Source organism: Strix aluco, chromosome 10, assembly GCF_031877795.1.
Source record: "Strix aluco isolate bStrAlu1 chromosome 10, bStrAlu1.hap1, whole genome shotgun sequence".
Classification (NCBI taxonomy): Eukaryota; Metazoa; Chordata; class Aves; order Strigiformes; family Strigidae; genus Strix; species Strix aluco.
Genome location: NC_133940.1, coordinates 23,060,674 through 23,079,001, shown reverse-complemented (window position 1 = coordinate 23,079,001; position 18,328 = coordinate 23,060,674).

Genomic DNA, 18,328 nt, shown 5'->3' with positions numbered 1-18,328 from the left:
ATTGCTTTAGCTAACTAACAGCTCTGTTAGTTTTGCAGTGTTGACATATATCTACAAAAATAGATGCAGACAATCAATTATCTGAATTATGTTCAGAGAGATTCTCATATCTGTTTTATGAAAAAAGAAACTTCAGTGGGGGAGAACCATTCCTATGCCAATTACTACTAAGCAGAGCTGCTGAAAGAGCAATTCAAGTCAGGGTTGGGGGGGAGGTTGGTTGGTTGGTTTGTTTGGGGTTGGTTTGGTTTCTTACATTGCTGTCAAAATTCATATGTGTTAGAACATTAGATTTGGGGGGAAAAAAGTGCACACAGTTCAGCCTATACATTTGAATTTAGTCCTGAAAAAAACAGTATACAAAATTTAGAAAATGATCTTGCTTCTTTTAAGTGGGAGGAAAAAAAATCTGGGTAGAGAGCTTACAAGATTCTTCTGTGGTTCCCATTTAAATTTTCAATTACGCCTTTTTTAAAATCCATACACTGTATAGCAAATACTGCACAGTGAATGGAAATATATTTTTCTACTTTCTTGAGTAACCAGTGTGTATTCACTACCATGGCATAGCTAAGCATTTACTGCTGTCTTTATATAAATAGACTTAGGATTGATCAAATCAGGTAGACTGCCTGTCCCCGTTTAGGAGTAAGGGAAGTGTATATACTTTATGGATTTTGCTTTGCCAGACTACTTACAGACATTTGTGATGTAGTTTTCATGTTGAGAACACCTTCCATTTCCCCCACTCTTACATAGTTGATAATTTTAATAAACCATAAAAGAGTTTGCATTTAAATTTTTTCTGACCTTACAACCTTAAGGTGTCCACATGCTTGATTTACTATAAGATAATGGGACTTTTACTTACTCTTCTACATTACCAAGATGCTTAAGTATGTTCATAATTAAAGTAGTTGCGTATTTTCAATCTTTTGAGTTTGGTATTTGGAAGTTAACATAGCTGTATGTGTTTGGGAGAATAAATGAAGAACTTTGAACACAGTGGTATCAAATACTTGGTATAAATTTTCAAGTATAAAAACTGAAGGGTGTGCTTTCTGTATTAATGATAAAATATATTCTAAGATAAGTGGGTTTAAGATGTATAGTAAATAAAATGAGTCTAGCACTCATATACTGCCTTTTAATGCCAACTTTTATAATAACACTCATTTTCATGACTTGAAAGCCTTGATTATTTTTTTTTTTTCATCAGAATGTTCCAATCTCTTTCTACTTTTTTTTGTGCATGTGTGAATGCATGTTATGTTTTTGGCTTACTGAATGGAAGGAAAAAAGCTACATTTCTTGGGGTAGAAGTGGGAAGAGCTGCAATAATATTCTAAATAATAGTCCATCTTTATCTAATTTTTTTATTATAATGAGAAAATAACTGCTATGTGAATATGCATGTCTCTTGCTACTGCACAGCTGTAATCAAAATTCAATTGACAAAGATTTTTTTCCTGAACTGTACATGCAGAAGGAACTTCTGTCGGAGAGATCAATTAAATCATAATTGATGGTACCATATCTCTAAATAGGAAGTGTCTTTATTTTTAAAAAAAAAGAACAAATTCTTTCATTTGCATAAAAATATGACCTACAGCTGTAATACATTTTTAAGATAATTACGTGAGGGGAAAGAAAGAATCCTTCTAAAATTAAGGGGTTTTTGACCTTATTCTTGAGATGAAAAGTATTCTAAAACATATGTTTCTTACATACAGTTTGCATGAATATGAAGTGCATTCAGTTATTAAAAATGATTCCTGGCTCCGCAGTTACTTACTTCTGCTCAAATTGACTGTCAGATATTTGACATCCAGATTATTCTCCCTGTTTGAGTGCAACTGCAGAGATTGTTATGGAAAAATACAAGCATTTAGAAATTCAGGCTTTTCACTGGAATGTCACATTAACATTTTAAAATAGTATTGTTAATGTTATCAAAGCATACATTAAAGAAAAATAAAGGTAAACTAACATAGCTTCTTCTGGTGACCAACATCCTGGCTTGAAGATGGTGAAAACTGTTTTTCCAGATCATGTCAAAGGACGAAGTTGTAAAGCTCTCAGGTGTTCTTTAGCTTCTTCCAAAATAGAGTTGATTGCTGTGCTGGCTTCTTTCCTGATTTTCATAATCTTCATTATAATCATCTATCAAAGAGCAAGCTGAATCAGGATTTTGATTAAGGAGATTGTTCTAATAATAAATGAATAGCCTTTTTTCTATTGAGCAAAATAGCAACCAAAGAACTCCTAAAGCTTTTGTTTCCATGAGCCTTATCTTTCCAGACAAATACCGGATTTCACAGATTTCCTTCATTTGACTGCAGGATGAGGATAACTGCATTCAGTGGCAGCTGTGTTATTTAATATTGCCCTTAAGAACAGAAAGGTTCTTAAGTCACTGAAAAAAACTTCTGTAATGGGGAGAGCAGTGTAGGCTTATAAAATGAAGACAGTTTATTTAAAAACAAAACCAAAACAGCAAAATCTCTGAAATTAATAGCGATGCACACTAGGACACAAACTAAAAGCATTGTACATGTTACCCTGTTTCTCTGTTACTCTTAGTTGATCACCTCTTGGTATTTAAAAAAATATCTTAACAGAGTAAAGCAGGTTTTAAGAAAAAGTATTAGCAATAATATGCAGGATTTAGAGGTGTGCTATTAATGATCATCATCTCTCATTCTCACGAACCTTTAACAAGTTGTCTACAGTCCAGAGTTAAGCTCTCTATCCTTTTTCTGTTTTACATTTTCTTGTGCAATACTGCTTCCAAATTTGACATGTCAGTCTTCTGCAAAAAATGTCTATGCTGTTCTGCCAACTCTGTAGCTTAGCACTGATGACTTGCTATTAGACAGGGAGGCCATTGCTTATGTCCTTAAGATAGAATGCCATTCTTGTGAACTTTAGGCCAAGCAGTTTTGGCTGACTTAACGATTTGCCCAGTCCACCAAGTGTTCCTCTGTTATCTCAGTCTCTGCAGTCCCCATATGAGAGGGACTGCTTAGAGGGGCTTTTCTGCCAAACCTAATTGCTTTTTGTTTGGGAGGGGAAGCTGGGACCGTGAGGTGTCACCCTAGGCTGGCCTATCCTTCTAATTCTTTTTCCCCTGGGAAATAGTAAAGGCTATTTTGTTATCCGCACTTAACAACAATCAATGAAATTAAAATGAACTGTCACCTAACAGAAATGCAAATGTAATCTGCTGGAGTCAGTTCCCTGCCCTTGCTCATCAGCAGATACCCATAAAGAGCTCCCTGCCATACAAGATTGCCTTCTATTTATCTCTTTATTTCACCTCCTGGGAGTAGTGATGCCTCCTGATTCTTTACAGACTCTACCAGACTTACCTCAGTAATTTAAGATGATGCTCATGACTTTCACCCAAAAAAATGCATTAAACATTTCTGGCAGTCAGAGCAATGAGATGTTGGGTAAAAAATCCCAACAAACTACCCTTCAGAAAAATTGCCTCTAAAGATGGATATAGAGATAATCTTATTTCAGCTTATTAATTATGCCTTGTAAGCAATGAATCAAACCACTTTGCTGTATAATACAATTACTGCTGTAATTTGTAGTCATTACAGTTTGCACTGAGGTATAATTGTGTAATTCATTTTATGCAGGTTATTGACAGAGAAGGTCTTAACAACTTTAGCATGGAGACTTACTTTGAGTTTACTACAGTTTAATTTGCAGGATGATTAGCACAATAGACCTAATAGCTTGTTGTGTCTACTTGTCATAGAGGCATTTATGTTTGGATCATACACCAAAAAGAGAGATTAAAAAAAACAGATTCAAGGTAGAAACATCGTTACCAGGGGCATTGTTCTCCTTATAGTCCATTAGGTTCTGTTGTGTCAGTGCATTGTGTCTTGTGTGCAGACATAATTCCCTGGTCAGCAGGATTTTTAGAACAGGTTATTTGAAGATAGTAGGTGGCTTTTCTACATGCAGTGAATTATTTCAATTAACAGTTTAATATTTTGGCATAGTCTTCTGCATTTGATTAATGTTTATTAAATCAATTGTGATTTGACAAATAGATTTTTTAAGGGTCAACTTTCACATCTAAAATTGAGCATAATAACTGCTGTTACAAGCTGAGGAGCTGTTGTTGCAGGGAAGGCACTCTTACCTTGTCTTCTAAGCTTTCTTTGTTACTTTCCTGCTACCTGACATCTCCATATAATAAAATATAACAAATCATATTCCAATTGTGGGTTTTTTTTTCTTGATTCTGCTAGATTTATATCCTGAATGTTATTCTTGGGGGGGTTTGGAGGATTTGGGTTTTTTTGCCTTTGGTGTCCCTCTGTAGTATTTTAAGAATGATTGGTTTTACACTTATACCAGCTCCTTCACAAATAACAGGGATATTTTTCCTTATCTAGTGTCTCTTCTTTTAAATTAAGGAGAGTGTTAAAGTTAAAAAACCAACAACAAAAAAAGTGATTGTCATTTTGAATGCAGTGTTCTACATATTACAACATACAGGCTGTATGGACATCACTTAAGAAGATTTATGTGGGTGATTTGTATAAAATTGTTCCTATTGAAAAAAAGTGAGGGGATGATTCTGAAAATCTGTCATGTGCTGTGGGACTGGTATCTTGGCAGGTTTTGCACTTGGATTATTCAGTTCTCAGTGGTAAATATACATCACGTGGTTCAGACAAGTTTAGTTATATAATATTCCTATAAACTGTATTTGGAAGATGCTTTTTTGCCAAAGTCTTACCTGAGTGATGGGTGCTTTGTATTTCTTATGTGATCTGACAGTTTATAATTTAAAATGTTTTACAAGTGTAAACAATTACTTTCAGAAGCTTATAAATAGGCCAGTCTTGGACTAGTTTTTGGTTTTGGCCAAATTAAGATTTTGAAGTTTGAGAAATCCCTGACTTTAGATGTTACTGAAATTTGTCATGGTGGCAAAACAACTGCTTCTATACTTAGCCTTGATTCATTTTAGAAAAAGTTAGAGATACATATACCTGGCCTCCTCCGTAGCATAAAATTAAAGTTTAAAATGTTAGAAGAGCAAAAAAATAAGTTATTGTAGTGAGTTGTGTGCATGTTACTATTTGCTTACATCTATATTATAAATAAAATAACTTATATACACTGCATGAAGCTGCAATATAATCATAAATTGAAAATGTTCAATGACAGTGATACTGGGAGTTTTTCTCTTCTTGATTAAAACCTTGGAATTCCCTTTCCTAACATTTCTTGCAAGAAGCTGTCTTATGAGTTTGAAAATGAGAGGTTACCACTATGGAAAATCAATTGAGTAGGAGAAGGGAGAAAATTATTACTAGAAACTACCAGAATGGGTTAAGATTCATAAACCTTAGAAGAGGAAGATCTGATACGAATGAGCTGATACGTGATGAGTATATGATGGAAGTTGCCTTTGTTGCATAATTGAAAGAGTGATTGCTTATCACCTCAAGGCCATTATGCAAGCAGAACGTGTTGGCTGAGAGCAGATGTAACAACCAGCCCTTGCAGAAGAGACTGCACAAACTTTTCTGTCACCAGCAAGTGAGCAGAGCTGAGTCAGTGGCCATCAGCACTGTGTCTTGAAAAATTTTATCTGCACAGTCTGTTCTGCTGTAGTAGCAAAGTATTCTTTGTCTGGCCTGTCAGAGCAGTGCAGAGATAATGCTACTGGGAGAAGTACTGGAAGAGGTGGGCGCTTGGGGAAAACTGTGATGGCAAAATCACAGTAAATTACTGGCATGCGAGGGAGGACCATTTGCTTTTGCCATCAGCAGTGTTGCTAGGTTGCCTCCCTGCTGAAACTAAATTCTGTTGTTAACATAACACACAAACAAACATGGACAGTGATTTTAGTCAGTACATCTGTCATTTTTTAGTTCAAGGAGTTGCTGTAACCTTGTTCTTGCTTCTCATGAGGATGAGATCGCAATGTGAGTAGGGTTTACATATGATGATGTGGCAGATGTGTCAGAAGGCCAGATAGCTTGATCTTCCATAGAGGTTCCTCAAAAACTTTATTTCATCTTTGTTTTGTTTCTAGTGGGTGCTCACAGAGAGCAAAGCAGTGGATAAATATCTCCCAAGGTAATTGTGCAAGTAAAAAAGGTTATCAGCTGCAGCTGCTTGTCGCTGCCCTCTTTTTGGAGATTACACTGTCATGCACCAGCAATCTGATGATTAAGCGATTCATGCAAATACTCTCTCCTGTGTCTTGGACAGAATCAGACAGAACAGTTTAAATAGTCACTTTTTGCCTGAAGTAAATCAGTGAGCTTTGAACTGAAACACACCAAAGTAGATCAAAAGGGATCGTAACCTCCTTTTACTCATGTAATTGAAACCTTTAATATAGTCAATGGGCTCATTTGGCCAATCCTGACAACATTCAGCTCAGGATCCCAAAGTGCAATGTACTGTCTTTGCTTCTGAGTGACTGGAGCATATGTGATTGTGCTTGTTTGAAGTCAAATATTCAGTTTGCTTGAAATTGCCAGGATAAATGAATTATAACAGCTACATGCAGAGTTTTATCATGTATTCCTTTCTGATATATTCTCATAACAATTTGAAAGGATACTTTCCTCATTTGGTGTGATGCATTAAAATGTTACATCTCAGGAATTCTAGTTCTCTTGTTGCCAATATGACCTTCATGTAAATCCAAATAAATCTTGCTATGTATAGCACAGATTAGTCCTAAAAGGATATATAACTTCTCATGTACCCAAAAGAAAAACTGGTAGCTCAGTTTTGCCTGAAAAATAGCTACCTCGTGGGAGCTACATACCATTTACATAAAATCCTAATGCTTTACCTTTATTAGGTAATAAATCACATAAATTTGACCACCTTAAGCCTGGAAGAACACTCCTAATTGAGAGCTCTAACAAGAAGCGTTAAAGAAAGAAAATAAAGAAAAAGCAAATTGGTTGCAAGATTTTATCAAGATGCTGCTCCAGCATGTAAGGATCTCTAGACAGTATTTGTCATGGCTTTATGATTGCCATTTTGGTGGCACTTGAGTGCCTTACTGACAGTAACGTAGGTGTCATTATTGTACTATTTCACTTTGTAAATAGAAATTAAATATGTAGATAAAGTAACTTGAGCAAGGACTTCGGTATTTGCAGTTGCGTAAGCTGTTGAACATGTCCTCCAGTTGCTGGCTACTGTCCTTTTCCTTCCAATACTCTTTCTCCTGATAAGTAGAACCAATTTTAACAAGTAAATCCCTTTCTGTCCCTTTCTCTCTCTGCCCCTACCTGTCAAGACACTGTAAAGAGATCCAGTGCATCTTGGAGAACCCTTGAACAGTGACCTTGGTTTATATGAGCTGTTTGGTTATACTGGAATATTGAAATAAATTCAGATTGCCTCGTAAATTACTTAGAATTTGAATTTACTTAACCTTCAATATTTTTAAGTACTTTGTGTGTTATTTTATGACTGTATCTTTATTTCTGAGTATGGCTTTTCATAAACAATGAGTATTAGTTGTCAGCTGGAAGGGGGAGTTTCTTGTAGAAGAACTGGCTGTGCATGTAAGCTACTGTGAATATAATTCTTTGCAATAAATATAAATTGAGATTATGTGTGCCCAGTAAAGGGGAGGGAGGTAGAAAGCAAGCTTTTCATATTTAACCCAAGCAACAGTATCTAGGAAATTTATATTCATGATTGTGAAAAATAACATTTTCTGATTAAGCTGATACTGTATGGAAACTATAATTATTTTTCCACATTTCCCATCATTATTGCAAATTTCTTATAATTGACCATTCTAAATTAGTATGTCGTCATGCATAGTAATAATTTCCAAATACTATCTCCTGAGAGTTACATATGATGTCTTGCACCTTATTTAAGAAAGAAAATCGTATAAGCAATGACATTTCTTATTGTTTTCATATGACCTCTTTTTTAAGCTACTTCCATTCAGAAAAAAAAGACCTTTTAAAAAGTTGATATAAGAACCTGCAATAAAATAAAGTTATTCTTTTCCTTGATACAAACTTTATCCTCAGAATGCAGAATCCAAATTGTAGTGCCTCAGAAATTCTTTGAAAAAAAATAATAGCAAATGTTGCTATGGTTACAGAGCAATTCCCATTTGCTTTTCTTTTCTGCCTTAGTAATGAAAGTGGAAAGAGGGATTTTTATTCCAATGATTTGTATGATGCTTTGCAGGAGACATTCATCTCCCCCTAAATACTTAGCAAACAGTTTTTTAAACTAGAATATTTTGGGGTTTGGTCTCTTCTGAAGCTGTTTATCCCTGTTTTCTTAATAAAATTGATTAAAGCCAAATGTGATCTTAAGAAGCTGTAGTGAAGTTGTGAGTTTCACTCACAATTCAACTTGGATGAAGGACAGATTCAATTTCCATCCTCAGTCTAATACCCCTCAGGTATAAAATACTCAGGTTGGCCCGAGTTCTTATTTTATTGAGTTACCTTAGTCTCAGGAGTGACTGGCACTGATAATTTTTTTTTTTTTTTAAAGAGTAAAGCACAAGATATTCTTAAGATTTCTTAAGTGCATGAACTTTATCTGCAGGAACAGATAAAGTAGTGCTCTAGGATGTCCAGTTTTACCCCTCTAGGTTGCTGGGTTTTTTCTTTGTACTTTTGTGAGAAACTTTCAGTTTCTTCTCCTTCCATTACCACAAACCTTTGTGAACCCAGAAGAATCCTACGATGCTTTGCTTCTCAAAGATACTTTCATAGGCTGATGAGTAATTTCTAGTGTGGCTGAATTTAAATGTTTGCAAAAACCCTTCTGCATCTCTTATCAACAAAGCATCGTCATCAGCTCTTCCTGAGGATGAAAATACATTTGGAAGCAGCCGCTGCCAGAGTAATGCAACTGAAATGTTCTCCTGAGGACAATAAGCAACCTCTTTTAAGGTAGCAATGATATGGCATAAATGTACTCTCTAAGGACAGAATAACTGATGTATTTCCCTGGGGGTCGTTATGGTTCTGCTGCAGAAAGCTTACTGTGAAAAGATAATGCAAATAAAGGCTGCTTGTCATGGAAACACACAAGAGATTGTGTAGGGTGGTGTGGGTTGTTTTTTTTCTTTTCCCAAAAACCTCATTTGGGAATGAAAATAAGCTTCCCTTTTACAAAAGCTGAAGACCTAGACTACTTTACCCAGCCCCATTAGGAAGATATATTTTGCTGGCTGTCTCGATAGTGGGGATGTCAGCATGGCTATCATTAAAGTTTTCTGATACTTTTTTTAGTAACATGTAGTTCTCACTAGCTCATAACTTTGCCAAGCAGCTATGTGAATTTTTCCATTCTGAATGGCTTTTCTAGATTTTTATACACACACGCAGAGATATATATTCCCTTTAATGTTTTGTTTTATTTTATGATTTCAGCCAAAGTAGTTGCAGATGTCTCTGAGTTAACCTAAGGAAGTAGTATAGTGCTGTTTTGTTAGGGTTTTTTTAGCGTGGATTTTATTTTTCCTTCATTCTCTTGAGCCTTTGCTTTTTGGAAAACTTAGATTTTGGTGCAGAAACTTAATTTGATGGCCTTTGCTGACGCTATGAAAACCTATCCACATTTTCCAAATCACAGGACTAGAAATTTAGGTTAATTCTTGGAAAGGTACATTGTTATTGTAGGCAAGCCCTTCACAACTTTTTTCTGGCTGAGCAGACTGGATGTTGTCTGTTCTCACACAGCAACTACATGTCCAGACTCTTAATGAACTATCTCTTCAGACTAACTGAGCATGCACCAACGGCTACAGCTTTGGAAAGGGAAAGGACTGGAAATGTGCCATCCTGGAGTGCAACAGCTGCTTCATGGTGCTTAGAGCTGGAAGGAGGGGTGAAGAGAAAGAGCTCTTGGTTAGAACTGGGAGCTTGAGTTCTTGGTAATCCACTGCTGATGCAGTGGGAAAAAAAATAACAGATTGAAATGAACATGGTAATAGGGCAGGATCTGTGTGTAGGGGACATAAGCCTAAAAAAGCAACAGCTAGCGCGGCCTTAGTCTGGGAACATTAGTTTTAGAGCTGAACAGCAGAAAAGGACATGAAGCAGTGCCTGATGGAGATATAAAGCTTGCTTAGATTGCTTAGATTTCGTGGCATTTGCTGACACAACAGAAGCGGTGAGATAAGAGGACCTTCTGTGATGTGTAGACATAGCTCGAGACTTCAGCACAGTAGGAAAAGAGACGTAACATTTTTTTTTGCACTGGCAGTTGACTGGGCTCTTGAGAAATGGGGTGGAATGGAGGAGAGTAACTGCAAAAATTTTAGAAGTGGAAGTTAAAGGTTGAGAATTCAAGAGGACTGCAGATACGAAGGTGAGTAAAAAGGGCTGAGAGGAGTCTGAAGTTTCAGGAGGGGGATGCGGGGGACCCAGGAGACTTTCAGACCGCAGTTGACAGAATAGATTAGGAAGGGCAGAATAAAGATCAGGAAAGAACACAGTAGGAAGAATCAAGTTTTGGAAATAGGAAAAATAATTTATCTACATTATGTTCTGGAGTCTGGATTTAGAGCTGGACAATAGTAGACAAATTAGCTGCTAAAAGTGTCAGACTGCCAATGTTGCCCGTGCCAGGGAGATGGCAAGCTGTTTTACTATTTTGCTGCTGCTGCTATGGAAAGAGTTGGATTATTAGCACCCAATGTCTAGCTGTGTTTCTTCAGTGAGTCAGACTATAAATTCCTTAAACCTGTTCAAATTTTAAAGTAACCAGAGATGGGTTAATGTACAATAGAGTACAGGTGATATTCACTGCCTAGTGTTTATACTGACTGAACCCTCAAAAGCACAGAAATGGACACAGGAGCCTTGATAAAACAACTGCAGACCTAAATACTTTATTGAAAACCCCTTATGATATGCTTAAAAAAACCCACTTTTTCTATTTTTGTCCAAACATATTATGGAGCATGCTTTAAACAATAAGTGTTTCTGATTCTTACCAGGTAACTCTCTGTCAAAGTATCTGGATTCTATGTGCAGTATCACCATCAAAGATTCATATTTTAAATATTCTAAGTAACTTTGATGCTTAAAGCTTCTTTAAAAGAAACAGTAACTTATGCAAGTTTAATTTTTGTATTTCTGTGAAATTTATCTTCAAATATTTGATTGAAGTTTTGAGAGGTCTCTCTTGATTTCATGAAAAGTGAGACATTTAATTAAAATTTACTTAAAATCTAAAGAAATACATAGAGAGTTGTTACAGATAACTTAAACATGGGACACAGAAAGATTTTATATATTTGCATATTTTATTATTGGATATAAAAAGCAATTTTTCAAATAAATGATAGTTCTTTTGAGTCTTCTGTCCATTTATCTGTAAAAAGATCAAACAGAGTATGCAATTTCCAGAATGCTCTGACTTCCTAAGCTGCACTAAAAATATTTTGGTTCTGGCTGTCCAATATAAGTTACTGGAGAATGTTCTGTCTTTTAATTGGTCTCTACTGGTTTTATGCTCAAAGGACAGTTTCTTTAAGATAGCTAGCAAAACTCTTCTAAGAGAAATAGCAATCAATACCTAAAAGGGGTTTACTAAAGGAAAATAACTTTGTCTAACTCAGTTTAAACTTTTATACATTTTTCAATTTAGTCACTGAAATAATTTTTTCATTGTTAACAGTGCTCTGTCTGTAATTTTATTTCCTATGTTGTTTTCTGTAACTGACTTCAATATAGGATAAAAATGAGTGACTGAAATTTAGATTGTAATCCTTTGCTATTTCTAAACAGAGATAGAGTTCCCACCTACCCCAATGCCTGAACTTCTTAGAATTGTAAGAGTAGTACCTAGGCCGTTATTGCGGTGCATTGGATGTATCTGCAGAGTTAAAGAAAGCACATCATAATGCCTTAAAACATCTTCCATTTAAGACTTCACAGCTGGTAATAGATGTCATACTAAGAACGTGCTACCACTGTGCAAATATGCAAGTTTATAAAAAATTTTCCAGTGATTCTTTATCTCATGTGGTGTTGTTTGTATCTGCAGGTATCTAAAAATTTCCATGAGTTTGTGCATATTATAGGGCTGTAGTTCTCCTTCATGTCATACCTCATATCTCATGTTCCCTGACATTGAAATCTTTACATATACGAATTTTTAGATGTCCATGTCCTACAAACAAAGGGTGATTACTGATGATTATTGATTCTTGCTAAGAACAAAGGGTGATTATTGATTCTTACTAAAAAAAAGGTGATTACTAATTGATTCCTTATGTAGTGCATCCAGCCCACTACATAAAGTTAGAGCATAGCGTTTGACTGGTAAGTTTTTAACAAGTGGAAGTAAAGGTGTAGCGGGGGACGAGGGAGTCTGCAGAACTTCGGATTTTGTTAGCAGGTGCAAACTCATTAAAACTGCACATGCTTGAGGAGGTAGTATATATATTCTGTACTGCTATTGAGACAATTCTCACAGAAATATTCCTGTTTCATCTGTCTGATAAATGGTGATCTTGGAAAAGAATATGGTTCTTCTCTAGGCAGCTGTGCAATTCACTGCTTCATGCTTCCTTTCTCTCTGTGCTATAAAGATGAAGTCTATTGCCTTAGACATTTACAAATCAAATCTTTTCATATGTCACTAACTGCTTTTAGAGAAAAGCACAGATGTAAAATCCCTGTTTGTCTCTGAAGAGAGGCTAGCAAATGGGCTACTGGCAGCAAGGCTCACCACTGTTTAATCAGAATCTATACTCAAGAGCGTTACTGCAGTACTTTCCAGGGAAAGTGTATTGCTTAGAATAGCTTTTCTTTTGAATACTGGAAAACAACACTACACTTAAAATAATGTAAAAGGGACAAAAACTGTAGAATATCCAACTTTTTATTTGAAGTCCTCTGCTTCAAAGCAAAAGATATCACTCCATCCCCCTCTCCTCCCTGTACAGCTTTGTAAGAATCGTGATTGCTGCAGCTGGGACGTGGGTTTGTAGCTGCACTGCAGAAATGTGTGGGATTTGGGGACCAGGGGGAGGGGGTGTTAGGGCCTTGGTTTGGGGGGTTTTTTTGCTATTTGTGGAACTACAGGCATTTCTCTCTGCCGCATGCTGGTAGGACTGCCAACTATACAGTTGGGGAAGGACTGTAGGTTTTGAAAAGGCTGCTGGAAGGGGGAGGGCAAGACTTCCACCTGCATTTCAGTTGTTTTTCATTTATTGTTGCAGGACATACACTTGAATAAAGCTTTAACACACTTTAAAATAGTTTGGATTTTTTTAATTAAAAGATAGCAGCAGCATTGCTGTCTGTTACTGATTGAATACTGTTTTCTGGTCTTAAATTGTAATGCTTCATAACATGAATCCACTATCAGAACACTTAAAACTAAAGCAACAATGTTAATTTGATTTGATTTTAATCTAATTCAGAAAGATAGAGCTTAAATCTTGTACAACACATATGGTGATCTTTATTTTTATCTTCTGTTGTAATGGAAAACTTATACCAACAGTTTGAGGCATTTTAAACCTTTAAACTGAGAAGGATGTCAATCCAAAGATTGGTCAAAATTGGGACAAAAGCTAATTTTTGAGTCTTTCAGCAGATCTGGAATTGCTTTCAAGAACCGACCTGTAGTTTCGTATTTTTCAGATCTGAAGATAGGAGGTGGCATAGAGATGTCAGTTTATAAAATTCTTTCCTCCACAAAAGCACAGCATGTTAAAATTGCAAGTGATAGAGTGGGGTATTTTTGTTATGTAGCAGGAAACATTCTCAGTGACTCCAGCATGGTTTTTCTCTTGCCGACAAGATAATTTGAAGAAAAATAGTTGTGCTTCCAAAATAATAGTGTCTCCTGTCATAGAATTGCTGAATACTTGGTTCTGCTACAAGGATTTTTATGAGAGAGGAGCAAGACTAATTTACAAACATCAGGAACCAGGATGTGATAAACCTGGCTATGCTTGGATGTTTAGAGAATCTGCACTGTCAGTTGAGCTACAAATGTGCTGTGGCAGTCAGGAACACTTGCCAAACCTCACTGCAGCCAAAGTCCACTTTATTCTAAAAGGCTTTCTTGGGTTTTTTTGAGGTACAAAGGTTATAAAGTCTGACTCGATGTAGTGTATGTCTCCATCATCTGGGTATTCACAAAATAGGAGTTGAGGCCCTTAAAATCCTTTACAGCTGTTCACTTAGACAGATGTAGAATGTACAATTAAATTTCTTTCATGTTGTATTTGCGTTTGGGAGTTCCACAACATACAAGAGAGGTGGAGAGAAAAAATGAAGAAGCAGCAGTAAAGGTTTAAAAAAGCTTCTAAGTTCATCCTAAAAAATGAATAAATTGCATTCATCCATCAGTTACTTTGCCTATGGGCATTTTTAAAATCCTGAAAGTGGGTATCCAGCACCTTTTTGATAGCGTATTGCCATTCACTAAAGTTTTTGCACTGATACAAAATGTTACGAATTCGTAATTGTTCATAACGTGGCTAGAGACCTACATGAGTTCTGATACTGACATTTTCAACAAGCTTCTATAATTCTGCCAGCATAGCTTTTAATTATTTGTCTTACTTTGTATTCTAATTAAGCGTGGAAATGGCAACAAAGACTAATGATGTATGCTCCTGGGTCTGCTTATATCATGGCATTTATTTCTCCCTTCACTTAAGAAGAAATATACATTGTTGTGGCCTCCTTGACACCTTTGTGAAAGCTGCTGTTACAACTCTTGTATATTTTTCAGCACCTGCATGTGGACTTTTTTGTTATTGTTAAATTAGTAATATCTTAAGACATTTCCAAAAGTATTCCCTGTCAACATCTTGTCTTTCTGATGCAAAGACTGTATGGCGTTCATACTGTAAAAGTTGGTTTAATCTGTTGCTTCTTAAGCAAAATAACTTTCTGATTTTTTTTTTTTTTATATAAGGGCATCCTCTTCTTGTCTCTAGCAAAAAAATGGAGTACTGTTAACTGTGCTGTGTAAAAATGAGACTGTAGTTCTCTAATTGGAAAGCTAAGCACAGTGTAATTACAAGCTATGAATTGGATGTTATGTATATTTGAACACATATGTATCCCAACTACTGAGTTACAAATCAGTTGCTAATTTATACAAGTCAAGACCTGTCTCTTTGACTTGAAACAGCTGCTAAAGGCAGAAATCAAATATATAGAGACACCTGACAAAAATTCAGATGCTGGCAAACTGTAGTAGGTGCTTTGAAACACCACTGAGTTCTTTTACCAGTATTTTTGCTTTGACTTTTATCAGTGTAAAGGCATTACATGATTCCCTCTGAAAATAAAGATATCTAAGAAAGATGAAATAAGAGAAAAATCTATAGCTGAATCTATTATTCCTCTTGTCTAAGAGACTAGTTCATTGCTGCAGTGGTCTAATGAGCCACTCTGTGCTGGCACTTGACTTTGACTGCATTCTTAATGAATAGTTATGCTCTCTCCAGTCACAAATAGGATTTTTATAGTAAGACACAAAGGCAATGGATTTTACTTTTGATTCCTCAAGAAAAACTTGAGCACGCTAAGAACTCAAAACTTCAGCACATACAGAGCAAATCTGCTTGGACAGAATGAACCAAGGAAGGGAAGGGGAAGGCATTTTACAGTTAATGTGAAAGTAGGCTGGCCACCTAAGACTTATGTGTATGGCTATCGCAGGGTACAGTGATCTCTGTCTGCACTGGGTACTTCCTATTCCTTCATAAAATGATCGCTTTTCACTGGTAAAGAGGCAATATTGAAAATAAAACTGCTGAAAAGTGACTGAGGTAATGATAAAAAGTGAGGGAGATACTGTTCTGAGGGGTTACGCTTATGTAAAACCATGACCGGAGCTAGGTGGATTGCTGCAAGACGTGTATGCAGAACTTGTTTTGGTTTTTTTCTTACTCACTTTCTGTATTTCTGCTAACCTCAGGTTTTCTGAGGGAGAAGACAGGAATAGCCACTAAATCAAACCTCAGACCTTGCTTCTCTCACCCCTTAATGAATGCCATAAGAACCAGCCTGCTAGGTCTCTCATTATCAGGTATTCATGATGGACTTGAAATAACTTTCCTTCTGAAGCTTCATTGGAAAATGACCTTTTCTTAAAACCTTTTAATAAATTGTCACTTTGTCATGAAACTACTCTTGGAAAAAATCCTGGCCAACTATAATTGCAATGATTTGCCTTTAACATTTATTTTAGACATAAGTGTATGAGTGTGTGTGTGTGTGTGATTACACACCTACAAACTCACACCCCTTATAGTGCTACTGATCAACCATTATATTTCTAGAATCTTAGTTTTATTTTCAGCAATAGGCTTTTTTTTCCTGATATTTTTGTTTAACTGAAAAGCTCTGGGAGCTATAGATGCAGACATAATTAATTACAGCCTAGTACATTTATGCTAGTATCTTAAACTTCTCAGTGGGCCACCTAGATTTTGGGAGCAAATGTACAAACATCTCCATATGTCTGTCTCTTTTTCATGCCAGTCTAACAACAGAGGAGCAGTTTCATGGCTGTGTCACTCCTTTCACCTTCTGTTTACAGTAGTTGCACGTAGCCTTTCTTGCTTTATACTTACTTGAACAGTTACTTGGCAGACCTGTGGTCTGGTTTGTGGGTTTTTCATGTGGCAGGAAACAGAACCAAACCGTGATTAATTCCCATGAGAAGTGAGAGGAGAAAACAGAAGAGAATTCATCTAGAAATGTCTAATATGATCCTTTCAGGGATGACACTAGAGATGTGCATCTGCTATACCATCCCTTCCTCAAGATCATACTGAATCAAGATATGTCCTGAAATTATCTTTCTTAGACTGCTGGCTAAGGACTGCCTGTAAAGCAGGTATATATGTGTATAGATATGGGCTACAGGCACATAAAGCTGTGCTATACTTCCATTATTCAGCTGTATTTTGTCAGTCTGTTGAACCGTTTGATACCTGACATCCAGATCGCTCTGTGACAGCAGTGACCCCCCAGGGTTCAGCCTTAGCTACTGCACTAAATTTCCGTGGAAGTAGGGAAAAAGTGGAATCTGCACCACTAGCTCATAGCCGTAACCTCTGCTTGGTTTTAAGCTCTATGTTACACAGCTTGTATGATTCACAACAGTAAAGTAAAATGTATCAAGAAAATACATATAAATATCTGAAAAATTCAACATTTGTAGAAGTATAGTCTCAGGAGAGACGGCATTGCATATACCTATAAGCATCACTAAAATAAACATAGTCTACTCAGGAGCCTGGCAGTACATCTTATTTGTTAACTCACAGTTGAGGAGGAATTTCTGCATAATCATTGCTAACATAGGGACAGAAAGGGTTTCCTGCATCACCAGATACAGTGCTTCAATGTGGTAGGCAGCTGCATCATATAAACCCTCCATAAAGTGATATGTTTCATTTTAAATTAATGAATTTTGCTCTTAGTCACCCTCCTCAGAGGTAATTCTACTTCCTCACTTGTCTAATAATTAAGAAGCAGTTTCCAGTCTAAATTAGTCTAGGACATGTCATTCATACCTGTTCTTTGCTAAAAGCAAATAAACAAATAAAAAAAACCCAACAAACCAGCAAACCACCTTTTCTTTTCATGTTTTCTCATTACATTTGTATGATGTCTGACATAATAATAGACTGAATCATTGTGAGTTTTCAATTCCTATTTCATTGTATTCCAATCTGATCTAATTTTTCCAAACAGAAAATTAAACATATTGACAACATCTCCTCCTGGACAGAGTAGGCCTGGATATGAATTATACCTTACTAAATATGTTGGTTCATGAATACTCCTTAGATGACTTATTTTATGAATGGCTTTATAGTAGGACATAAATGACTGTGGATGCCCAAGGATACTAAAATGGAATGAGACAATATTTTGAGAGTTTTTTGTTTTGATTATTGTAAGGGTAAGTTGGCTGTTCTTGGACCAGTGAACAATTTGCAGACTTTAATTGTCCATACAATTAATAATTTAAGAGTATCTGAAATTTATTTTTCTGGATCTTGAATCTACCTAATCCAGAACAAGTCCAGATCACTTCAACATTAATTTCCTTGATTCAGAACAGCACATAATTCTTCAGGCAGAAGCTACTACTAATACTGGCAGCATCTAGGTGGTTAATTTCAACTTAAACACATCTTTCTCTACACTCCCTCACAAAAAAAATTCCAATAGGCTGTATTGTCTTGTAACTTGCTTCAGTGTCCTACTTCTTGAGACAAGATGGTTTTAGGTGATTCAGAAAATACTCAGACCACTCCAGGAAAGTTGGTAGATAT